Source organism: Myodes glareolus, chromosome 22 (assembly GCF_982192425.1).
Source record: "Myodes glareolus chromosome 22, mMyoGla1.1, whole genome shotgun sequence".
Classification (NCBI taxonomy): domain Eukaryota; kingdom Metazoa; phylum Chordata; class Mammalia; order Rodentia; family Cricetidae; genus Myodes; species Myodes glareolus.
Window position 1 is genome coordinate 35,207,315 of NC_142047.1, and position 26,691 is coordinate 35,234,005.

At 47.1% G+C, this 26,691-nt stretch overlaps 1 protein-coding gene and 1 pseudogene across 1 annotated transcript in view; both read left to right on the forward strand.

Moving 5' to 3' along the window:
• Smpd3 (sphingomyelin phosphodiesterase 3) overlaps positions 1–26,691 on the forward strand; it is an 84,265-nt gene that overhangs the window by 34,307 nt on the left and 23,267 nt on the right. Inside the window, exon 2 of the mRNA XM_048437026.3 lies at positions 21,116–21,181. The gene's annotated coding sequence lies outside the window, so the exon portion shown is untranslated. The remainder of the gene's footprint in view (positions 1–21,115; positions 21,182–26,691) is intronic.
• LOC146890143 (Nuclear RNase P) lies at positions 5,708–5,833 on the forward strand (annotated as a pseudogene).

The following is a 26,691-nucleotide window of genomic DNA, read 5'->3' on the forward strand; positions in this document are numbered from 1 at the left end:
ACAATCTGATATAAGGCTTGCTTTAGGGACCTGGCTTGACAAGGATGCTCAGCACACTGACTGTTGGTCCTTTGCAGCTCGTGAGCCTCATGTTTGATCTTTGTCACCATTATCCCCATCTTCTCAGGTTCAAGTCCTATGGGCAATCTGCCCATAGCTTGGTCCTTCTGCACTAGCTTGGTCCTTCTGTTTGCCCACCCCTCTCCAATATTTCCTTTCCCGTCCATCATGTTTGTGGGGAATCCCACTCTTCAAGTGCACAGGGAGGCATCTAGGAACTAGTCAACACTCACTGAGGCGCCCTTCCCTGCTGCCTTTTCAAGACCCTAGTAGCCCAGACTTAGCTACCTAACCCTGGGTGAGTATATCATCACAGGAGCCACGACAGGTCCTTTGTAGTCAAAGTCCAGCATCACATCCCACTTGATAGGCACTTCATAACTGCCTGGGTCCTACTGAGAAAGTCCATGTAAGTATTTGTTTTGGTAAAAATGCTAGCAGATTTGATTGCTATCATCAAGCAATCAAAAAAATAACCCCTACTAAGGTATAACTGCTGTTTATTATGTTGTGGATACTACTCCTGCCTTTAGTTTGTGAGACATCATCTTTCAACACCAACTGAGTCCTAACTAGTCCCAGGCCAATACCCCAGGCATGCTGGGAATGGTGTTCTTGCCTCCCTGGAGCTCTTGACATGTGGAGCTAGCCATGGCTGAGTTCTTTAGGTGCCAAATGTACCATGCACTGTCTGGACATAGAGCACTTTAAGGTAGACCAGATGCCTTGAATGCTAAGATCTGGGTCAGTGGCTTTGACTCAATCACCATCAGAAGGGATTCACTTATTCAGCAATAAACTAATCTGGAGCTGCCCCGTGTTCACTCAAACAGTGAGTGTGGCTCTCCTCATCATGCTTTTGCCTTCCACTAAAAAAATTCAAAATCAGCCTTTTCTAAAAACCTTTCCCACGAAGTTACCACTGTTTCATTTTTTATAAATTCACAAATAATCCAACTGCCCTGAATTAGCACACTTTGTCCCTGTTAATTGCTGGAGCTATGTAATTGGTTGTTTTCCTTTTTGCTTTGGATTCCATACCTTTAATCCCAGCACTCAGAAAGCACTCAAACTCTATGAGTTTGATGCCAGCCTGGTCTAGATATCAAGTTCCAGGATAACCAGGGCTATGTAGACCTTGTCTCCAAAATAAAACAAAAGAATGATCATTATGTTTAGAAACCTATATTCTCTTTTCTCTTCAGAATCAGGTTCTCATCTTCCACTCCTATCTTAATAATCTCACTGACATGTCTTTTGTTATCAGTGTCTACTAATCCAGTTTTGATAAAAGGACAAAAATAAATGAAGTCTTAAAAGAAAAGATTCCAAGTAGCCTTTCAGAAAAGGCTAAATTATCACTTAAGTCATCCTTTTCCAAAGAAGATCACTTTAACTTATGGCCATGGGCAGGCCTGCTGCCCTTCCGTGATGCTGTCTCAGACATGGATTTTGTAAATTGATGGGGATAGCTCTGGTTGCCTATGTTGGATTTTCCCTAAATACCCTTAGGCAATCCATAGATAAATCAATGTGCCTCACCAAGCTGCATTTATGGTTAAGCCATAATTATAATGTGCCCAGATGGAGGGCTCAAATGTTTGCCTCAAGCAAGATGTGAGTCCCCTTTAATATTCTTCTGGTCAAGTTCCTGCCCTATTTCTGGTCTCCACTACTGGGTAGTAATCTAAAGACATTAATGTAGAAACAGCCTGGAACACCCATCCAATTTTAGAAGACTCCCCCGGCAAGCATTAAATCCTCAGCCTCCACACCCTACCCCCAGTGCCTTGGTGATTTGCTGAGAGTAACTTTCATTCCTACCCGCTGATTGTATTCAGCAAATGTTTGTAAATGTCGATGGCCGTGTCTCCTCCGCACTACAGTGAGCTTCCGCCCCCTGAAACTGTGTTTTTGGAGTCTTTTGTGTCTCCTAATGGTTCCTGGAACATTTTGCACATGATAAGGAACTCAAATAAAATGAACAATAAGTATCCCAACCAGCTCGAGCTTTTTACAAGACTCTCAATGAAAACTCTGAACCACATCGATGTCTGATAAAGGCAAACATCTGGAGATGCCAGTGGCAGATGCCCAATTATGCTGAGCCTGGCACATGGCCGGGGGTTATTTGGAACTCCATAGCATTGCTCAGCTTCGCCTGCTGCTGCTGCTGCTCCAGGCAGCCAGCCTCCCCTCCCAAGGCACAGTCCTGACCTAGAGAGTGCTGGGAACAACAGTTTATCCACCCACCTGCCTCCCAAATGCCCACTGCCATAGCCTTACACCTGAGGGCAAGGAAGTTAGCTAAGCATATTTTCTCCTTCACTTTCCATTTCAAACAAATATCATACTTTCTATAAGAAAGTATTAATTATACCACAGACACCATCAAATGCATCAAGCGATAACTAAGTGTTCAGGATGTTGACATGGATATTGTTTCAAGTAGCTCCATGATTTATTATCTAATTTAGATAAATGGCAAATAGTGATATCATAATAGCCTCTTTTTATTCTGGTTTATGCCTCATTGTCTCTGGGTATAGAATAAGAAATGAATCATCAAACAGGCCCCATGGGAAGACTGTTAAAAGCATAGGCTCTTAGTGTCAGACCCTAGTAGAGTGTTCAAGCCCAGGACAAAAGCTGCCAGTACTAAGACATCAGGGAATGAGAAAGGGTGAGTATGATAGAAGTGCATTACACGTGTGAAATGGCACAACAAGCCCCTTGATTCTGTACCCATTTATAAAATAATCTTTTTCTAAGGGGGTAGGGCTGAAGAGATGTCGGCAGTTAAAAGCATTGATTATCTAGAGAATACAGGTTTAATTCCCAGCACCCACATGATGGCTCATGGCTGTCTATAACTCCAGTCCTAGGGGATCTGATGTCCTTTTCTAGCTTTTGCAGGCACTGTACACACATGATACACAGACATACATGTAGGCAAAATACCCATGTCCATACAACATAAAAATTAAAAAATGGTCTCGAAATACCAATAAATAAATAAATAAAAATTTAAAGAAATAAAAAATGAGAAAAGGAAGACAAATTTTTGTTTGGTTGGTTGGGTTTATTGGTTTGCTTGTTTGTTGAGACAGGGTTTCTCTGTAGCTTTTGAGCCTATCCTGGAACTTGCTCTGTAGACCAGGCTGGCCTCAAACTCAGAAATCTACCTGCCTCTGCCTCCCAACTGTTGGGATTAAAGGTGTGCGCCACCACCTGTCTTAGGAAAGCTTCCTAGACAGTGACAAGCTGAGGATCAGTGAGGTAACTACTTGACATTGGCATGAAAAGTGGGCTCCACATGTGTGAGCTGCCACTTCAGGGGCTAGGCCCTGCTGAGTGGGGAACATGTGCCCCTCCACTCTCCAAGCTGTGTCTGTGGTGAGGGTGGCAGCAAAACGAGGATGTTGCTACCACTTAACCCTTTCTCCGGCACTGTCACGCATTCATAAAGACGGGCAGAGTGAGGCCAGGCAGGAGACTGCTGTTTCTCAGGTCAGATCTGACCTGCAACCTGCAGAAAGAAATCTGTGCTGCGTCTACTCCGAGCTAGACTATTCTAGACTTTTCCCATCCAGCAGTGAAAGGCAGCACCTGCGTGCCATCCTGCAGCTCAGCTGGCATCTGTCCAGAGCCCATGACAGGACAACTTTCATTTCTGACAGAGAAAAGGAATTTCTGGGCAACAAATTTCATCCAAAGAAACCACCATTTTCACCTGAGTTTGGTGAGTTCGTGGTCACCTCCCACCAATTTTCTATGCATGTCTCTTTAGGCATCTAGCAGAGCCAGGGAAACTTGAGTGATCCAGGCAGATGAGAAGATGCAGGATCTCAAGCTCTCTCCAAAACAACTGCTCAAGTATACTCAAATATAGGCCTCTATTAGCAGATCCCAGAAAACAAATTCTACAAGCCATACAGTCTCAAAGTTAATCCAGTCAGAAGCAGCAGAAACTCCCACTAGGAAGTTAGCAAAAGGGTAAGAGCCAGATTCTGTCCCAGCATAATCCGTGAGGCCTGGTAAGTCAACACTCTGTATCTGAATGAGTTTCAGACAGAAAACTCAGGTCAGCTTCTGTGATTTCTTTTTTTTTTTAAAGTATGTATGTATGTATTGTGTATGCAGTGTTCTATCTGCATGTATGCCTGCACACTAGAAGAGGGCATCAGATTTCATTATAGATGGTTGTGAATTTCTATGTGATTGCTGAGAATTGAATTCAGGACCTCTGGAAGAGCAACCACTGCTCTTAACTGCTGAGTCATCTCTCCAGCCCCTGCTTCTGGGATTTCTAAGATTTTAAGGTCCCTCGCAGTTGTCTAAGTCACTGCAGTGGGTCAATTAGGCCTCAATATCTTTTCCTCTCTGGTTTGAGTGTAAACCTTTATGACAGCACACTCCCAAAAATGGCATTGCTGGCCATCACCTTGCCCCAATGTTAGTACTGAGCTGGGTTGCAAACAGTAGCCAGGACGGAGTGGGATCTGGTACCTTTATGGCAGGTGGATGAAAGCACAGAGGGACATCTAACATATCCTTTCATCCCTGCTTCTAAAGTTTGCTTGCCAGAAACTCCTTGTACCCCAACTTTTGCAATTGCTAAAATGAAGCCCACAGGGATTCCAGGAGAAAAGAACAAAGCCAGGGGTAATTCTGCCCAGACTCCATCCACATTTCAGCCTTACCAGAACCTAGTTCCCTGTAAAACACAGCGTCATGGGCTTTGTGACAGCTCTTCTCGAGCGCCCTTGGCCCCTGTGACTCCTGTGCTGTGGTCCATCCTCTAGTCCCAGGTGCTGAGTAAGTGCTGTCACATGAAAATGGAGATCTGCTCTCCTCAATCACAAGAAGTCCATCAGAGTGATCTCCAGGGACCTGGTTTGGAAATGATTCAGAGCCAAATCATTGCGCAAACAATCAAACCTCAGCAATCCATCCTAATTCACTTCATTTAAAACTGTTGTTTTCCATAAAGGATTAAACTAAGAAAGAATTTAATCACAGCAAATCCACTTCCAAAATAGTTACAGATCCCATGATCACGAAGAGTGCTTAGAGGAGAAGACTGAAAACTCCCAGATGCTGAGACTCCTGTTAGGTGCATGGTTAGGAGACTGCTCTTCCAGATGCTGAGACTCCTGTTAGGTGCATGGTTAGGAGACTGCTCTTCCAGATGCTGAGACTCCTGTTAGGTGCATGGTTAGGAGACTGCTCTTCCAGATGCTGAGAGTTGTCTGCTTCTGGAGGTGGGGCATGTTCATCAGCATGGTCATGCACAAATAAAGATGGAGACAGAGGTCGAGACCAGGGCAGGCCACTGCTCTTCATCAGGGATCTGTTCTAACCTGCAATTAATTTGTATTGTGTGCTCTGAGCCTGGCAAAATTCTGGGAGTCATGTATTCAGCAACTAACAAAACAAACATGGCCTTGCTTTACACTCCAGTAAAAGAGAAAGACAATGTAAAGATGCAGAATGTGTTACGTGGTGATGCTGGGAAAGAAAAATGGAGAGGGGAAGGGGTCAGAGAGTGACTTAAGGGTCACTGGGTGTACAGGGAGGTCCAGGGAAGGCTATCCTGAGAAAGTAACGGGATAAGCAACCTAAATAACCTAAAGGAGTGAGCTGGGCTGAGAGAAGATATCAGTGGGGCCACAGGAAGAATGCTTGTCATTCCAAGGCCTTTGAGAAGGTCTGAGACTGGGGCCCTCCCCAGTGGTGAAGGAAGTTGCCAGATTGCAGGGCTTCTGACAGTGGGTTGTGGGTAGGAATGGACCAGGCAAGGCAGGAGTGAGTTACATGGATATCCAATGGTAGGATATCACAGCAAAAGCAAGGCACTGGGGCCGAAGAGGGTAGGGCTCCACGTACTGCACCCTGACACAGCATCTGCAAACTCACTGTATAAGCTCAGGAGACAGACTAGCTCGTCATCATTACAGGAACACTGCCTCTCAGCAAGTCAGAAGAGCACATCTCAGTCCCCAGGAACCATTCTAGCCCTTCTCAGCATCTTCCTGGAAGCTTCCTCACTCAGCCACACCCCTTCCCAGGAGAACAACATTACACCTGGGGCTTATCCTCCTGACTGAAATCCCACATCCAATCAGGAAAAGCTCTATGAGCTGACACCTCAGATGCTGTGTCCCTGCATCTACAATGCTTTGTGACCCATCATTACCAGGAGAATCACAGACTACCCGCTCTCTCCATCACCAGAGTCAGTGGATCCTCTGGCTGTAATGGGTCTGTTTGGTAGGACTCCTCCAGCTGGTTCCACAGCGAAAATCCCAGCTGTGTCATGATTCTGGCCTGGAGCTTGTTCCTTGATTATGCCCAGTGAACATTCCACAGAACCAGTCCCAGGCTAGTAGACCTTAGGACTTAAGGGCTAAGGTTATCATGCACTGCCCCCATTTACAGGATAGAGAACAGAAAACCTGAAGAGGTGGAATGCTCGGCATTCGGGGTTTGACAGTGGAGCATGATGGAACAGGGAACTTGTTGTAGAAATTAGACCTTATCAATCATGTGAGTCACTGAGGAACGAATCTGAAAGGGAAACAGGGCACATTGGAAGAGATCAATATCCAACCCTGTGGAGTGACGGCGAGTCACAGCCTGCAGGGAGGTCTAGAAGATTGTGTGTCCCAATAAGGAATGCTGAGGGAGAAGCCCATACAATTTTGTTGCCTAACTGTTGCTCCCACTTGTGGGTTAGTAGGGAAGTGTCTGGTGTGGGCCTGGGCTGTGGGTCAGCTGGAACAAAAATCAGGAAGGAGAGCAGGGATAAACTGGAACCTGCCCATGTCCTGGCCCTTTGGTGTGTTTGCCTTGTTGAAATGCAAAATAAAGGTCTTCGGGAGCAATTATATGGTTCTAGATAATCTAAAAAACTATCTGACTCAGGAACTTTGCCTCTGATAGTGTCCCTGAAACGCCCAGGCAATACCAAGAATACATCTTCTGTCATTATCTTTCTGATATCTCAGGAGAATGGACATACAGTACAGGGATTGGAAATATGGAACCAGGAGTCCTATAAACTACTCAGCCTGCTCTGTACAGGTCTATTCTTACCCTCTCCCAGCCTTTCTTCAGAGCCTGCCTGTCCCCTGCCTGGGCCAGTCCCTAACATACTCACTGGAGCATCTCCTTTATCCTGTGATCTCTGCTGTATCCTATACTCTAGTTACCTTCTGTTCCACTAACCAACACAACCTCCAAAATCAAGCTTTGTGTGTCTGTTGGACATTGCCACTCTGTTGGACATTGCCACTGTGTTCAGCACAAACCAAAGGCACTGACATGAAACTGCCACTGAGGACTGGCTGCTGAGAACACCCTATCTAAACACTCTAAGAGTAAATGAGTCGGCTACAAGTTGAAGAGACTCCCCGCCCTTAGCAGTAGATACCTCTACCAGCCATGATAATATCACAAGTGGACTGGTCAGAAAGCAGGTGATGCCCAGAGAATCTGTGAAAGCCCCCAGAATCTGAAGCCTGACAATTCAGAATTCCAATCTCAATTCTGACACCCACTGACCTGGGTGCTCCAGTCAAGACAGCTTCTGTATCACTGTCCATATGATAACAGGAAGATTGCAAGGATCGCAGTTCCTGTCTCTTCAGTGCCCATCTCTGTCTACTGAGCAGAGATGTCTATTGAGCACAGTGACTATAACCAATGGGACACAGAGAGGTAAGCAGCACTGGAGAAGGTCCTAAGACAGGCCTCTCCAACCTGCCTCTCTGTTTGGCCTACCTACAACACCTATCCTAGAATTCCCTTCCCTATCCCCTTCCACACTAATCTCAGTAGCTTCCTTAGACCCAGAGATGAGATACTTCTCTGACCTTCCATCCTTGTACAACTGCCACCTGTGATGGCAGCCAGGGCTGGACTGTTTCTGAGGCGCAGCTCTGGGTCCCATTTGTTCATATACTTGGCATTACTATGAAGGCAGGGGACAGGGAAGTAGGCACAAAAGCTCAGTCCAATACAAAAACAAGAGAGTCACAGGGCAGAGATATATGGTTCAGTCAATAAAGTGCTTGCTTTGCAAGCACGAGGACCTGAGTTCAGAACCCACCTAAAAAGTGTGACAACACACACCTGTAATCTCATTGCTGAGAAAGAAACAACTGGATCCCTGATGCCAGCCACCCTAGCCAAATCAGTGAGAGACCCTGTCTCAGAAATTAAAGTGGAAGGCAAAAGAAGACACCCAACAACAACCTATGGCCTCCAATTGCACCCAACTATGCACATACACATATATCCTCCCACACTTTTTAAAAAGTAACAGACCCAGTCACAACCATCCAATAATCTGATTATCATTTGACTTCTGTGACACCCTATCCCATGACAAGTTAGAAGACTCCCCCACTCAGAGCAGGCCAGTTTTCTATGTACATGTGATCAGTGATAGTCCTGACACACGCAGAAGAGAATTGAATGGTCAACCTCACACATTGGCTGATCTTTTAGGTTCAGATTTTGTGGAGTTGGTTTGTTTCATTTTGCTGAAGGTTGTTTGTGCTTTAGTGTTCTGAGGCAAGATCCCACTCTGAAGACCAGGCTATTGAAACTCACTATGTAGCCCAGGGTAACCTTGAACTCAGCTGTGATTCTCTTGCCTCAGACTCCTGAGTACTGGGATTATAGGTTTGAGCCACCATGCCCACCTAGGCTCAGCTTTGAGCAGAGCATCAAATCCAGACATCTAAATACCTTTGTCCTGGTTTGTGAAAGATGACTATGGCAGAATGAGGCTACCATATATACACATGGCTATCTAAAAGATGTTCCCGCCTAGGACTAGGACCTATGGATTTGTGTACGTGTAGGATATGGTAGTGAAAAAGATCATTGCCACTCAAGCTTTAGAGATATGTCAGGAAATGCAAGCTTAGTCTTCTTGTCTGAGTCCAATCCTACATCCACAGCTGTCTAGCCACAGAACAGCTTCTGTACCTTGATAAATGTTACTTAGAGCCACCATATTGAATTAGGAACCCATTATATCTGATTTACCCTGTAACAAGGTTAGGTCCATTTCCTGGGATGTAGCAGAAAGGCCTAATGGTCACCAAACTCACCCATAATCATCTTTTAAAATTACTGTTCAAATCGGTCATGCTGACAAGGGCCTTCACCCAAAAGGGACAACCCAACAGCCCAACAGGACTGGCAGGGCTTGGCAGGAAGCACCATAGTTGCTGGCACTCATCAGAGCTCTTGATCCTTACTCAGGATTCTGTCACTCTTGATGCATATATGCATGGGTGACTCCTAGAGGCTGTCAGAAGCAGGAAGTAGAACCAGGAAAGTCTGTGGCAGAATGGGTTAAAAAAAAAACTCCCTAACATCTGGTTAGGGAGTCAGATTCAGGTTCAAATTCCAGATCCTCCACTATGATCTCAAACATCATGTTTGATTGCTCTAACCTTTCAGGTTCTTCCTCTACAAAATGATAGATTGTTGTTATTCTGTTATGGTATTGATAAGGACCTTCACAATGGTCATTGTGGTGACCTTCACAGTGATGCCCCAAAAGCAGGAGACTAGGATAGGAGGAACTGGGCACAGGCTGATTTGTTATTACCCCGAGATGATACAGGGCTTTGGCTTCATCCTGATGTCACTGGAGTGCAGTATTTGTAACAAGGAACTCCTCCCTGGGTGTGGTTACAACAGAAGTAATGCCAACACCTAACCACTGGCCAAGTCTTCTGATCAATGATGACAGGAAAACCTGGCAGTCTTGGCACGAAGTGGCTAATTGGATCTGAATCATCCAGGGAGCATGGGCAGTCAGGAAAAAGACCACTATGCACTCACCCTCCATTATATATACTGCCTCTGACGGGGAAGAACTGAAAGGTCTTTCTATGCAGCTATCACTGTGAGGAGCTAGACACCCTCTTTTCTTGGTTCCAAGGGCCTCCGGTGCCTACTCACTTCCATCCCGGGCAGCAGGTGTGTTGCGGGCATGCATAGCGACCAGTGTTACTCGCTCACATCCACAACTTGTGGGCCCTGTGCCTTCATTGCAAAGACAGCAAGGTGGTGACTGCTCCCAAGATGTGCAGAGACCTTGGCAAGAGGGCAATGGAAGTCAAATGGTGGTTCCTTCGGCCTCGCCTACCCTGACCTCCACTTTGAAGGTAGATGCTCGCCTACCCTGACCTCCACTCTGAAGGTAGATGAAGGGCCAGGCCATAGGAGAGGCTCGACATCCTCCTCTGTAAAGGCGGGGCCGCATGCTTCAGCTTGTCAGGCCTGATTTTGAATCCTGAAGTGACCCTCCCCTGCTTTTACCTGAGGGACACTTCTCTGGCTTCATCACTTGAATTCAAAGCTAAAATCCCAGAGAAGCAGGCAAAGGTTTGGCCAGAAGAGGCCTGGGAGCTGCCCTCTTTGTCCAGAGCCAACAACTACAGACTCGGTATTTTCAAATGTTTTAAACAACAACAGAGAGACAGTTTACCAATATTTAAAAAAAGAAATGTAATTAGAGTTTGGTGAACTCCCAGTGCTCCTGGCCACAGATGTCAAAGGCTTCCTTCAGTTGGAGGGACAGAGTGAAAGGCAACCATGGGTACCGTCGCCGTGGTGTGCTCTGCCACAAATGCTCTGCCACAAATCCCACTTGACAGGCGCTCCCCACCGAGGCTCATAAAAGGTTCTGTGGCTAATGGAATGGCATTTCACATAGGGCTATGTCTTTTTATTCCTAGGTAGTTTTCTTTCCCAACTTGGGAATTTGGGGATTCTATTTTAAGAATGATAATTACTGTTCACTTTTAATGTAGTTAGCATGAACAAAACACAACATTGAGCTGAGGGAAAGAAGAGCAATTTGTGAGGTGATTTTAGTGTTCACTTCCCTCAGGATGGCCTGAGAACACGGGTCTATGCATTTATTTCTGGTCAAGAGAAGTAAAGAGCCAGTGTTTGGGTGGTTTCTGGAGGAGGCAGGGCTAGCCACAACTGCTTCAGAGATGCCAGCACAGGCCACCTCAGGCCAGGCTCCCTCCCTCCCTCCAGGCTCAAAGAGGCAGTGTGAGGAGGCAAACACAGAGTAAGGGGTTCAGCCACAGCGTTGACACATGGTTCTCGCATCTCAGGGACGGCCACACGCTATTCCTTTTCAACTATTCTAAGTAGAAAGAAAAAAAATTGAGAACCAAATAAGAACAGTGCTACATTTTAGCCACCGTCCCCAAGATCCTCCCCCTTTCTCGGTGCTCCTTTTAGTTCTTCTTTCCACACTAAACCAAAAATGGATGAGCCCCAATGTTATGTCCTTTACCACCACCATCCCCCATTTTTTTTCTCCCTGCCAGACTTGAGAATCAGTATCCACATTGAGAGCGTTAGCAGATAACGAAGTGATCACAGCCCTGACCCTGTCCAGCACAGCACCCTTGTGTGTTCTCTTTCCCAGACAAGGTCCTCACATCCCAAAACCAGATGCACACTTCCTTGTGGAGAGGCATGTCTGAGGCACAAGCATTACTCTCTACAGTCATTGTCCCAACAGCCTTACCTAACTGTAGGAATCTGGTTCTAGCCCTACCACAGCCTGCCCCTGAATAGGACCTCTCCCCAAGAGAGTGATAGGCTGAAACTCGAGTGAGTATACACTAGCTAGACAAGATGCTGATTTCATGCTGAAGAAGGGACCTTAGAAAGACACAGATGTCTCTGAGAATAAGGAGATGTGACAATAAGGTTGGCAAAGAACAAGCCAGGAGAGGTGAGTGGGCACAGGGCATGGATCTTGCTTGAGGCCATGAGAGTGGTTCAGTTGGGAGTGTGCTCACCAGTGTACGGAAAGGTCACACTGGCTTGTACACAGAGGTGGGGCTTAGGAGGGAAGGCTGACAGACCTGATAAGTGACATGGGGCTTGGCCGGTGTCCCTTCCTATCCCGCAGCCTACAGCAATAGGTCTACCTGATTTATACATTATGAGGTATCCCCTGAAGCTTTGGTTAGACACCTAAAACAGCAGATGATAGACCTGTTCACATTCAAGTACTAACAACAAATCATAGCAGCATCCACTTCATACCTCTCTTAGACCAGAGTGGCAAAATGAAAGGGAAGTTGCCAGCAAGCTCTCCCACTGCTCCACGGTGTTTCTCCCTTGCCTGTGACCATTGTGTATTTGTTAACCATTCAGAGTAATCAGAGAAGTTTTACCCATAGGATCTTGGCTGTGCCATTCTTAGCTATATGACTGTGCAAGCCACTTAAGTTTCTACCCCACTCTGACTCGCAATTTTCCTCTCTGAGTATAGGGACAAAACTACCAAACTGTTTCAGGTTCTAAAGCAAGAAAATACACATACAATGTTCTTAGCACAATACCTAGCACATGGTAAACACCATCTTGATGAAGATAATGATGGCAGTGATCCCAGCAGGCCGCCAGTGCCAATACCACCTACATGAGTTCACACAAGACCTCTAGCCTTCAAGGCTCCACTTTTGCAAGTCTTCCTTGATGACAAGCAGCCTAATTGGTGCATTAGTTCAATCAGGAGCAATCCCCACTGTGCTCCTGGTGGATGCAGAGAATTGAACCTTTTGGTGGCTGACATGCAGGCATGGCTAGAAATCATTTTATTTCTCCCATTAAAGTTCCCCCAGTGTTCCCTGGGGACTGAGCCCTGCTGGCTTTGGTACTCATGCTCTTAGTTCTCGTAAAAAGCTTAAGCACAGAACTAGAGAGATGGCTCAGTGGTTAGGAGCACTTGCTGCTCTTGCAGAAAACCCAGAGGTCCAGTCCCCAGCATCTACATGGCAGCCACAACCATTTGTAACTCCAGCTCCAGGGGAACCAGTGCACTCTTCTGGCCTCTGTGAGCAGCAGACACACACACGGTGCATAGACACACTTCAAGCAAACATTCATAACCATAAAATAAAAATAAAAGCTTAGAAAAACAAAACTTAGAGATGCCAATCTAAGAAGGGACTGGCAGCCTCAGATTTAAGCTTTGGGGGATGGGTGCTGCAGAGAGCACTGCTAATGGGCCGAGGAGCACCAGTGTCTAGGATGTCTGCACGATATTTGTCTTTCAGATACACTTGGTTTATCACACAAGCATTCCTTACAATACCATGCTAATATAAAGGTTGCAGTAATCTCATATAACAGGCATCTCACTGATTGGGGACTGCCGGTGGAACAGAAACTGCTGGAGGGTTCCACTAGTGAATCCTCTGCAGTGAAAATGCTTCAGGGGCTTGCAAGTTCTACCTGCATCTGCCATGAACTCCTTCATCTGTGGCAGCCAGGGAGGAGATGGCACTGTTGTTGTGAAGATGTCAGCCCACAGCTAGCGCTCACAGGAAGCTCATGAGAACTCAGCTCTGGTGCTGGAAACCAGATCCTCACAGTGGCCAGTCTCATAGTCCTTGTTGATGTGTATCAGTGCAGTCTTAAGATGTGTCTAGGGAGTACAGGGGTACGGTCCTAGGGGCCATCTCCAGAGTTCCAGCTTTTGTATAATTCTAATGTGCATTAGTTTTGCACTACCGGGGTTCGTGGCTTAGGTCTAGTTCACTAACAGAGCAACCAGAGCCACCTCCAGGTTGGTTCGTTACCATATCAAAGCCTGCCTTAGGCTTGGCTCATATCTGAGCTACTTCGTGTCTGGCTCCTCCCTTGCAGTCATTACACTATTCCATCTCACACAAAATGGTTTTCCAGTTACACAAAATGATTTCCTAACAGGTGCCAAGTGGACCACCTAAGAAGGGTGCTCCTGACACAAGGGACAGCATAGATACAGACATGGAGTCATGAAGAACATGTTTCTAGGCAAGAGGAGGACTAGAGGTTGGGTCCACACATGAGGCAGTGGGAGGAAGAAGGAGTAGAGATGATGCTAGAGAGGACATGCCCTGATCACCAGGAGGCCAGGGAGAGGAGCTACCATGTGGGTGGTGGGCTATCTGAAGAGGCTGAACAAGGGCAGAAGGACAACCACCCACCCACCCACACCCCATCATGTGGAGATCATGGGCTTGGATGTGGAGTGATGGCAGGGGCGAGATACAGGTTCAATAACGACATCCCAGCCTGTGTACAAACAAGAACTAAGTGGGGGGGGGGGGGGGTTGAAAGGGGTGACAGTGCAGGGAGGGAGAGTAGGTCTGAAGATGGCCTCTAACTGTGATTGGCCTTGACTCTAAACAGGACAGGTTAAGGGGAGGTAGGGGCCCAAGGTACAGTCAGCTGCTGAGGAGGATGGGCAGTCAAGACGGATGAGCGGATGAGCACGTTTAGAGAGAGGGCGGCACTCCACTCTTGCCTTCTCTCAGTAACCCCCACTCTCTCTGGATCTCCTTAATTGCCACAAAAGGAAACCAAATACCTGTCACCCCTGTGCTGAAGAGCTGATCCAGGGCCTCACCCGAGCTAGGCAAGTGTTGCACCCCTGAGCTACATATCCAGACACTTCAAACAAAATACTTTTTATTTTTTATTTTTTGAAACAGGGTTTCTCTGTGTTTCCCTGGCTGAAATTCACTGTGTAGACCAGGCTGGCCTCGAACTCAGAGATCTGCCTGCCTCTGCCTCCCAAGTGCTGGGATTAAATGTGTGTGCCCCCAACACCTAGCACAAAATATTTTTTTAATTTCTTAATATATCTTCTAAATTTAATCTGAAAAAAATCAGTAGGTGAAACATTTTTCTTCCTCAAACAGAAAAGACAAAGTTACCTATACATGGTCTCTCCTATACATGAATCTCTAGACTTTTGCTTCCCTTGTGTTGAAAACAAAGACAATAATTAAAAGGGGTCAGCATGACAGCTGTTGGTTCAGGGAGCCAGGACTAAGCTCGCCTGCCTAACTTGTCACTCAGGGGCTGGGGCTAGACCATGACATGACAGCTCTTTACCTGCGGAACTGAGATCTTCCCTCAGAGCTGGAGAACACGCTCTATCCCTGGGATGATGACATTTTGATAATGTTTTAAAAAATGATTTCACTTTGCAAGACAAACAGCTAATAAAATAGATTCTTTTTTGGTAACCACCCATACAGCAATCAATCTGTCACTCCAAAACCTGGCTCCCAAGAAGTGTGAAATGAGGCCACTCTGGAGTTCTTTGGGAACAGAGGGTCAAAGAAACCTTCCTCTCTACCAGATTCCATTTGCCCTCCAAACAGGGAGATCTCAGATTCAGAAAACAGAAAACACTTCTGTGAGTTCAATACTCACTCAATAATGACTTTGGGAGGACGAGGTGTGTGTAGGGGAGGTGGGGTGCGGGGAGCAATTCTGTCTACATTCAGCCAGCCAACACTATCACCTGTGTCTCTTGCCATTTTTAGTGCCGTCCCCATTGAGCAACAACAGAAAAAGCGTTTCCCTCTCAGGGCTGACAGAGTGAGTCACACCCCAGTGGCCTCTTCTGTGTTACAGCCATTCAAACAGGAACGTAAAACAAAGGGTCATTTCAAAACTACCAGCAAAAGATCGATAGGACAAGCCTCAGTCATATCAGCTCTGTGTCTACCTGAGGCCACCCAACCCCTCGACCTCTTTGTCTTCAAACTCGCCTGGATGCCTCTAGGGTGTTCTGTCTTTATTGAGAGAAATGGAATGTGAACACAGATGAAATGAAAGGGGAAAGGGGAGGAAAGAAAAAAGAACATGTGAAATTTTACACAGGAGCATAGTTGAAATCCTTTCCATTCTTTTTAGGAACAAGATAGAACAAATGAATTATTTAGTCAGAAATGGCCCCCAAAGCAGCCCTAGCTGAAGACTCTGGATGTTATTGCCCTAAACTTGGAAGAAAAGCAGTTGACTACAAATGCTAACTAATGAGCAGTAGGCCCTCGAGAAATATCAATCAATACAGCTTTTAAGTGATGGAATCTGAGCTAGGTGTGGTGGCCATACCTGTAATCTCAGCACTTGAGAGGCTGAAGCCGGAAGATTGCCTTGAATTCAAGACCAACCTGAGTTAAAGAGTGAGACTGTCTCAAAAAACAAACCCCCAAATAACCAAAAAGATGGATTCTTAAAGATCTAAGGAACAAATAGGAAGAACTTGGTAATAACTTAAAAGTCCCAAATGAACCCCTCAAAAAAGTACAGTGAGGAATAGATCAGAACAGATAATGGCTGTAATTCCAACTTGAAAACATAAAAGAATTGAGAAACACCTGGAAGGAGTAAAGGACAGAAAATTGAAACAATAGAACAAAGGAGTCAGTGATGCTGGGAATGAAGCAGACATCAAACCAAAAAAAATGCAGAAAAGAAAGCAGGAGCAAATAACTGGTTTAGAACTGGGGAAGTGGGGACCACAGGCTAAAATGGGTTTGGAGAGCAGTGACAGGATGCAGCCTTCGAGGAGGGAATGAGGGGAAGAGAGGTGACCTGCACACCCACCCTAGAGCTAAAGAACATACACGGTGCCCTTCAGGTTAACTCGGAGGAGAAGTGAACACTTGCTAGCCAACATCTTGAATTGTAGATTAGCCACTGAGTTGAAATGAAAAGAAGATATGCTGTTTTGAGACAGGCTAAGAATGACAAAAGAGTTGGCATCACAGATATTGAATACATAGTGAGCTCAGGGGAAAGGGTGATTCTAACCAAACATGTGGGTGTTAGCTCAGTTATGATCCTAAACAGGATCAGATTGTAAAGTAGGACGAAAATAGTCGTGTAGCGGGACCAGGACGAATTAGTACACAGTTAAGCCTTTTAAAAGCCAAGGTGGATGTCTGCTTTTTTTATAAAGGTGTAAAAGACAAAAGCTATCTTATGTAACAAGAATTAGAATTAGAATGAACCAACTGAAGAAGAAAGAATAAATGATCTGACAAGATGTTGTCACTCCAAAGACTTCATCTACACTCTAATAATTCCCAATCTCTGCTCCAGCCCAGACCTCAGCTCTGAGTCTTATTGTCGCCTGGCACACACATAAATGCTATACAGTGCTCACACAATGCTCACACGCTGGGTGCGGAGTGACTGCCTGAACTGGGAAACCTCAGAATATCCTGCTAGCTACCTCTTCCTCCCACTCATTGGTATCAGTCTGCTTCACCTGCCGTGAAGGTGCACAGATTGGGTGGCTTGAACAAATGGCATTTAGTTTCTCATAGTCCTGGGATTAAGGTCTGCCTGATTTCAGTGAGGACTCCCTTCCTGGCTTATAGATGGCCACCTTCTCTATGAGCCTCCACAAGCCTTCACTGGGTGTGAATATTCTGCAGTATCTCTCTTCTTTAAAAAAAAAAAAAAAGCCTTATCTGATCAGGGCCCTACCCTTATGATCTCATTTAACTGTAATTACTTCCTTACAAGCCCTGTCTTCAATTAAAGTCACACTGGAGGCCTAGGACTTCAACCAATGAGCATGGGGAGAGGACACACTCAGTCTATGACATCATGCTGCTCTCTTACATGTCCCCCATATATGTGACCACTCTTTATTCTGTTGTCTTCCTGCTTCCGCTCCCGCATTGGCTTTCCTGCACTTTGCCCTTCCTGCCCATCCCCCTGTAGAATTATCTTTCCAAAGTAGACAACAGATCACTAGGTATCTATTAAGCATTTCTCCTAATACCATATCATCTCTACATTCTCCCAACAACCCTGCAAAGTGATAGTTAGCCAAAGACGGCTCAGAGAGGCTAAGTGAAGGCCCAGTGTTACTCGGGGTCTGATCTGAACCCAAACTGCGCTCTGAAATGCATGTTCTTTCCATGAGTGCAGCTCTGAGCACCTGAAAGGGTTCTAGGCCCAAAACCCAGGACAACTGAAGATGGGCGGATGAGTTTGTACATAATGCGGCCTCAGCTTCTTTTTCATCAGCATTTATGGCAAAGCTGATTTATTTTTCTGATTCCATCAAGAAACCCAGGACCTCTAAGTTGCTATCTTTTTGCAAATGAAGAATAAATATTTTTTAAATCAAACTAGAAATCTATATTTTTCCTGTTAAGGAAGAGTTCTTATATGTGACTCCAACTATGCATTAACAAATTCACTTTTACTTTTAAGTGTAAAATTTTACCAGCATAAAATAACAAACTATTGTTTCATCTTAGTTTCCTGCTAGTTGAGGGTCTAGCTTCCAGGGCTACTGCCTTGACTCAGCAGAAGGTCAAACTGAACCAACCAAGTAAAGCTCTCAGTTCCCCCACAGACCTTCAAACACTGCTGAGGTTTGAAGGGGTGATCTTCAGCATTGTTCTGCAGCTGCTCTGGGCACTTCTGCACACTCGGCACTCACAGTCTCAACCAAATACACACACAGGCAGCCTGAGTGTGCGCACCTTTCTTCCTGCCTTGGTGTTGAAACCATTATTTCTGCAGATGTGAAATCAGAGTTATCTTTGTTTCTAAAAAACGTACAGACAGGCTTGAAGAGGTACCCTGCTGAGCTGCTGGTGGTTCTAGGGAACAGTCCATTCAGCTCCAGTTGGTCCCATTATCCAGGAAAGGCAGAGGCATCCAGGAACCTGAGTACACTTGGAGTATCCAGGCACCACAGTCTCACTTAGAGCTACACATCCATCAAGGGTCACCCCAGGTGCTGGTCTGTGGTCTAAGGCCCTGTGGGCTCCTGGCCACCTGGAGGACAAGCAGTTAGGCAGACAGGCGTGTGTCTAGACCACTGCTGGCTCCTCAGACACTGCTTTGCTGTGCTGGGTAAATGGCCCAGTTTCCATGCCCACCCCACAGGCCTGCCCTGCCCCATTCCCGCCGCCTATTTAAGCTAGAGGCCCTGACTCCAGCCAGACACAGCCAGCTTCCAGGACCAGGAGAGGAAAGCAGCGGCTCCGCTCACCCAGGGATGAAAGGTCCTTCTGTTTCAGCATTTCCAACTGATGCCATTTCAAACTGGTGTGTACTAAATGATGCCAATGAGGGGGCTATGGCAAGAACTGATTCTGCCCTACCTGGTAGTATATTGAGATGTGTAGTTGGCAGAAGAAGGCTCTAATTGGATTTTCTCCATTTCTACTACCTGACTTGATAAGACCCTATTTTCAAAGAGGAAGAAAGACTCTCGTTTGTGAAGGGACAAGGAAGAACATATTTCAAAACAAGGTCTGGCTCAGAATATCAATTATCTAATTTTTTTTCTTTTCTTTGAAAAGGGGGCCTAGAATGTCAAGGTTACCAAGATTTCATTTCCCTTCAGGAACCAGTTCCTGTCATTTAGTTCTACTTGGAAACTACATGCAGGGAATTTTGGGAATGAGAGAGCTATACAGTTGGTGGGGACAGTTTGGTAAACTGTAGGAGGTCAGAGACTGGAGTGAGCTCCTCCCACAGTGGCTGTCTTGAGTTCCACAGACTGTTTCGGTCATCTCCTTTCAGGCCCTGACTGCCTTGATGTCCCCTCTCCAGCAGGAAGGACTGCCCAAAGGGCAGTAGAGGCTGAGTCACACAGGCTCAGGCAGGTGGGGTGGGACCTGCCTCCTTTAAGTTTACTTCTAGGGGCTTGCTAGACTGTATTCTTGAATCACCCACCTATCGAGAGTAAGGAGGCAGGATTCCAAGGAGAGGATCAGGATCTCCCCGGATCTCCAAGAGGCCAGGTCAGCAAGATAACCTCTCAGTTTCCACTGGACTGGACTCCCAAGGATTAGGGTTGGGGCAGGACCTTCTCTCTGAGAGAAAAGGCCAGGGTACCACATGGACCTGGTGCCTCTGGGGAATTCAGAGTCACCTTGAATAGAACCTGAACCTATGGGCCTCCTCCTACTCACCCTGACCAGAGAGCAACTAAATGGATGCTCCTTTGATGCTATCCATAGTGAGCCATGATCCTGCCTTATCCCCAGTGTTCCAGGGGAGGGCTGCTGGAGGACAGCTGGACTAGAACCGGGCTTTCCCTGGAGCCAAAGTCTCAACCAGAGGGAGCCAAGCTATGAGAAAAGACACTCCCACCAGTGCTTTCATGATGTACTTGGTTATGAGATAAAGATAAATTCAGTCTCAGATTTCGGATTCATTCAGTGATCAAGTATGGTCTTGGGGGGAGGTCTCTAAGGAATGTGGTGGGTAACCTTACTCAGGAGGGATCATAGAAGGGCTTTAGACAGCACAGGACAGTGGAGTTGGAGAAGGTGGAGGGCAAGATGAGGGTCTCTCTGGCTGTTTTGGGTAGGGGCTGAGCTTGATAGAGGCAAATGGCAGGACAGTCAAGGATTGGTTAGTGATTTGGGTGTGTGGCCCTCACATGAGGAGAGGGGCGGAGCTGAAGGAGGGGGGCCCTACAGGAGACAGGACGACTTTTCTAGGGCATAGGGCCAGGATCCCTGGGCTGCGGAAGCTAGAGGGGTATAGGGAGTCTGTCGCATCAAGTCCAAAGACCTCTACTCACATGAATCCCCTCCGACGACACAGCAGGGTTCATGAAATGTCCCTGCTCAACCCTCCTTCCGCTGTTCTGCATATCTTTTCCTCTTAACTGCTACAGATATTCCCTCTGGTTTTTCCCCATAACGCTGCTTCCTTTCTGAACTCCAGCCAAGGAGGCCAGCAACCCTCTTTCCCGACCAGGCTCGACCCCGGCGGACCTCACCCCCCACCCCCACCCCCGCGCCCCTATCTAAGGGAGGCAGAGATTACACACTGCTACCAGAGAGCACTCTAATTGTTCTGGCTTCGCCTACAAGATTAAACCCGGGTCCACAGCAGGGCTCTGAATTTTCCACTTTGCAGCGCCCCTTTCAACCTGAGCAGTCCGCCTGGTTGCAGCAGTCCACGTGGAAGGATCGTCCACCTCGCGCGGAGCCCCTCCCACCTGTCAATCTTCTTCACTTTCTGTTGCATAAGCCCCGCCCTCATCCCCTCTGGCTGCAACTTCTGCTAGAATAGCCGTACCTCAAACTCCAGTCCTGGCGACAGGGAGGGTGTGGCAGTGCCTCCAGGTGAGGCGGAGCACTGAGGTCTTTGTACCAGCTCACCTGTGTGGCTGTCTTGTTCCAGTCACTTCTGTGAATGGCTCCTCTCCTTTCAGGTCCTGATTGCCTGGACGGCTCTTCTCCAGAGACGAGGATACAAGTCTCCAAAGGTCCCTGCTCAGGTAAGCCAGACTTCTGGAGCTACAGGAAGTGGACCTCTAGGCTTCCTCTCATGGGCTGCTTGTTTTGCTTTGTATTATGGCTTGCTTTCTTTAGTTTTGGGTTTTCAGATGAGGTCTTAGTATGTGGCCCAGGCTGACCTGGAATTTACATTCATGCCTAGCAATGGGTTATGTGTTAGGATTTTTACCGAAAGAGGTGCTGAATGGAATCGTTTAAGAAAGAGCTATGTTGTTCTCTAAAGGAGTTTGAAACTGGCTCTAGGAAATCTATGTGGGCTTGCCGCCGTTCTGCGGAAGGTGGTGGCAGCACGAAGGGGGAGTGGCTGCACGCCCAGGCCGTGGAGGAAAGTATTTCAGGGGAGAGTAAGAGTGTCCCGACGGTGTGACCAGATGACTTTGCTCACTGAACTATAAAGACTAATGCTTTCCCCTCCAAAACCCAGAATGGTAAGGGCATTGCGAAATAATCATTCTCAAACAACTGGTGGACTGGCGCGGCATTGGCAGAAAGCTGTTTGGCAATATTCATCAGAAGCTTTAAAGTTTCGTTTTGATCACACCAAGGGAAGGATTCAAACTACTGAGTATTCAGAATCCAGGGATAAAGCAGACAGAGGAAGACAAAGTAACCCCCTAGAGTCAAGCACCTCAGGCCAAGACCACTGTAAGAACCCCTCCCAAAATACTGGCAGAACAAATGTGTTCTGGGCTGCCAGGGAGGTCGCCAGGCCAGGAGCAAGATTTAGGGTCCAAGGTAGTGGAGACTGTATGAAAAAATAAAAGCGGAAATGATGGAGCCAGGCCCCAAGAAAGGGAGAACAATCACTGGAGTCTACACTAGGGGCCCAGTAGGTGGTGAATGGAACCTTTAGGAGGAGAACACACAGCAGGGGTCTTACCCTGTGGACACTGAAAGTGAAGGACAAGGCAGACAGCGTGGGAACTGTGTCGTTCTTCCCCAGGACTCAGGCTGGGTGGAAGGTGGCCTGGTGCTGGGTGGTTCTGAATATGTCTGCTTATCATTTAAACTTAGCCTTTGTGAGAAAAGTAGAGAGAAAAGGGAAACTGGAGTCACATGACTCAACTACCACCTCTCGGGATCTGCCATTTATCCCCCAATCACTGTTTCCTCATTGTACATGTCTGGACATGTACAATGGGGTCATCTGCACCCATGTGGGGTGGCCGTGAAGTATCAAATGTACCCTTCACGATGAGAACATGGTTTCTGAAGGTGCCTGACAACTGTCCACGTGGTCTCAGAAGGCAGGTCGATGATTTCTGCCTTTCTATGCTCATTTCCAGTCTTTCTCACGTCTTTGCCGTGCCCTCGTTCTTGGCTGTGCCCCGTCTCAGCATACAGAGAGAAAGAAAGCAAAAGGAAAGAAGTCTGAGGTCCTGAGTGGCTGCAGGTGGACTCAGGAGCTGGCTTCCTGAAGCCATTCTGGCTATGGTTCAAGGTCCTCAGTGCACAAGGCTGCCGCCTGTCAGTCGGGTAGCAGGCTTCCTATTCCCTACTAGCCACAGCTCAAGGGCAGATGGTGAAGTCAACCCGTGAGGGCTATGGGCAGTGGAGGTGTCATCGGCCTGTCCCTCTTTGGACCTCAGAGTTAGAAAGCAGTGCCCTCATTCTCTGGGAGGAATGGAAGACCCCGCTGGCTTAAAGTGTGGGACGTGCTGACATAGCTTGAGCCTCCAGTCAGGGGAGAAAAAAAGAATAGAAAGAAGAAAGAAAGCAGGGGAGGGAGGGGAGATCCAATAAGAGCTTTTACTTGTTTAATTCCTGTTTCCCTGCTCTTTGCCCCTGGTCCTGTGTCACCATCTTTCTTGTCCTCTTGGTCTCAAGACTGTTCCTTCCCAGAGCCAGGAAGCTACAGGAGCTTCAGGAGCTAGTCACCTTTCTTTTCTGGTGCTGCAGAAAGACAACCAGCTGCCAAGACATGTGTGTCCGCTTCAGGCAGGCCAAAGGGCTGCAGGGATCTCGGGTGGGACTGGCTGAAACTTAACAGAAGGATCATTATTGTGCTCTGGAAGCTGAGCTCCTCTGCTGAAGCCACATCCTTCTGCACAGATGCGGGCCAAGGCAACTGTCCCTGCAAAGGTTCCAAGGCAAACTGCTCAGGTCTGAGCTCTTGGGGCTCCAGAAGTAGGAAACATAGAAACCAGGCTGCTGGGCAGAGCCCGCTCCCCCCGCCAAGTTGATGGAGCATCAGCAAGAGCCACCAAAGGGCTTAAGAAGAAGCAAAGTAGTCTATTGTGTAGTTTAGAAAGATCCCACTAGTGGCCAGGTGAGCCAGAGGAAGGAGCTAGGTGTATGGGAGTCGGGCGAGGCTACTGTAGTTTGTTGTGGGAGGTGATTTGGCTCCAGAGGCAGAACTGCAGGCTACTGAGAGGAGGCGGGATACTGAGCAAGAGGCCCATTGCTCAGCAATGGATGAGACAGAGCTGGGGTTGTAAAAAATAGAAGAGGAATAACAAACCTGAAGGGTCAAAAGTCATGAGGCATCTGGGCTAGCTGTCACTCAGGAACAGATAACCCATGAGGAATCACCTGAGGGGTGTGGGGAGAGACCGGCAGTGGTGGTGCACGCCTTTAATCCCAGCACTTGGGAGGCAGAAGCAGGTGCATCTCAGTGAATTCGAGGCCAGCCTAGTCTATAGAGCAAGTTCCATGACAGCCAGGACTGTTAGAGAGAGGAAAAAAAGGGGGGGGCAGCATCAAAGAGCTTTGAGAAGGAACAGTTGTGAGCGCAGGAAGAGGATGAGAAAGATGGTGACAGAGGACCAAGGGCAGAAGGTAGGGAGCTAGAAACCAAGCAACTGAAAGCCCTGAGTCTATCCCTCTCTTCCTCTCTCCCTCCTTCCCTTTCCCTCTTCCTGTGCAGGGTATTGAACCCAGCGTCTTGAGCATGCTAAGCACTCAGCCACTGGGCCACATCGCCAACCCCTGGCCCTAAAATTTATTGCTGCTTGTATGAGACAAGGTCTCACCAATCTGTAACTGAGGCTAGCCTGGAACCCTTCTGCCATAGGCTTTCTAGTTCTGAGATTGTGTATATCACTACAGCCAGCTTCTTGGGGTTATTTCCTAAAGAAATTCTGATCAAAATTGCATGAACTGTGTTTTCATTAGTGCTAACATCTTTATGGAGACTTTATTTGCAAAACTTACCATCAAGGCCAGCAAGATGTACTGCCCACCTTTTCTCTATGAGTGGGAGTCACTCAGCCAGCCAGTGGGCAACATGCTATGGATGGTTATGTAGACAGACCTGAGATACGCGGTGGGTGTACTACCTGGACACTGTGTCTTTAAACTAAATAGGCTAGGAGAGATGGCTCAGCAGTTAAGAGCATTGGTTACTCTTCCAAAGGACCTGCGTTTAGTTCCCAGCACCCACATGGCAGCTCACAGCCACCTATAACTTCAGTTCTAAAGGATCCATTGCCTCTTCTGGCCGCCAAGGGCACCAGGCATGTATACTGAACATATATATATATATATGGCAAAATACCCATACACATAAATAAAAAAAATAAGTCAGGCAAGGTGGTTCACACCTTTAATACTAGCACTCAGGAGGCAGAGGCAGGCTGATCTCTGTGGTTTGAGACTAGCCTGATCTACAAAGTGAATTCCAGGACAACCAGGGATACACAGAGAGACCCTGTCTCAAAAGTAAATAAATAAATAAATAAGCTAAACAAACCACCTAGGGGAAATTGAGTCCAGAAGCCCCTTCTCATGCTCACAGTACAGAGATGTTCCTCCCTGTGTTTGTCTCCATCTTGCCTGCAAACTGTCACTGTGGTCACTAAGGGGGTGGCCCCGGCAGGCAGGACTTCCTAAGTGGCTCCATCCCTCTTGTGTCCACTCTCAGCTCCCTGACTATCTCTCTGTTCACCCTTGTTCTACACAATACCCAACTCCCTTGTCCCCACACCCTTTAGAGGACAAACTTCGCCCGCAGTACATGCATGGGCACCAGTATTTCTCCTGCCCTTACAAAGAAATACTCCCAAGAAATCATACTGACTTCCTGACATCCAAGTTCCCTGTTTAAGTTCTCTGCCCCAGCCCTGTTTGCTGTCCAATAGAATTGACTCCACAGTATCTATCCGACCACACCCAACATCTTGGCTCTGATTCCAAGCATGAAGCATAGACTCTTGGCTCTGTCTCAACATATGTCCACCTGGGAGGATCTGGTTCTGCCTCCTGCCTGTCTTCTACAGGACCTGGTAGTCCCTAGTCCAGCCTGTCATGCTGACCCCTCACAGAGATTAGAGGTTTCTGCCCATTCAGATGGGTTTTCTTCTCTGTGTCTATGAATTTGACTGTCTGCTGGTATCAAACTGTTTCTCCCTGAGCAGAAAGCTTCCACTGAAAATGAAAAGATTAATGCTCAAAAGTCCCAGTGCCTCATGATCCCAGAAGGTCTGGGAACAAACACCAGCAGTGGACCTTGTGAAGAGGTGAGAAGCGAGCCTCCAACCTAGCCTGGACCACAGCAGTATTACTATCAGTATCAGAGTGGAGATTAGGGAAGTGGGTTCCAGAAATGATGTGACTGTAGTCCTGGGAACCAGAGCCTGTCACTCATTAAGGCTGCATTCTGGGATCAAGCAAAGAGATTGGTTTACAGCAAATCTTACCTTCCTCTGCTGGTCAAGACTGGACAGCCAGTGCTGTGATTATCACCAGAAGCCGGCTGTCTGGGGTTGTGGATATAGCCTGGTCGGTAGACTGCTAGTCTAACACGCATGAAAGCCTGGTTCAATCTCTACAGTTATATAAACCAGCTGTGGTGCCTGTAATCCCATATCTGAGAGATGATAGCAGGAAGATCAGAAGTTCAAGGTCATCCTCCAATACACAGTCAGTTCAAAGCCAGACTGGAATATATGAAACCCTATCTAAAAATTAAAGATGTCTTGTTAGTCCCACTGCAGGGGTGAAATCTGGGGCCCTGGCTGATGGAGTAGCTATAATCTCAGACTGCAGGTTCTGTGGAAGGAGAGAACTCTATGGAAGTTCTCACACCTGCTGTTGACTGATGTGTCTCACAAGGGGACTGGGAAATGCAACCTTACTTTGCCTCCTGCCTCTAGCTGCTCTAGAGGTAAAAGTCCTAGCCTGGCTTTGGAGACACGGACAAAAGGGGAAAGTCTGCCCTACTTTCATCCAAGTAAAGCATGCTCATCCTTTCAGAAGCCACTGCAGAAATGTATCTCTGTCTACACTAGCAGTCTGGGCACCTGTAACTGGTGCAGCCAGAGCTGAGAGTCCTTCAGAAGAGCAAGATGTAAAGCCCAACACTCAGCAGGGAAGCAAGAACTGTGAGTTGGAGGCCAGCCTGGGCTACACAGTAAATTCCAGAACATCAAAACCCAGTCTCAAAAGATGAACAAGCATGGCTGGGGTGGTGGCTCAGTGTGTAGAGTGGCTGGCGTGCTAGCATGAGGACCTGGATTGGAACCCCAGAACCCAGGAACCTTTGTTAGAGTTA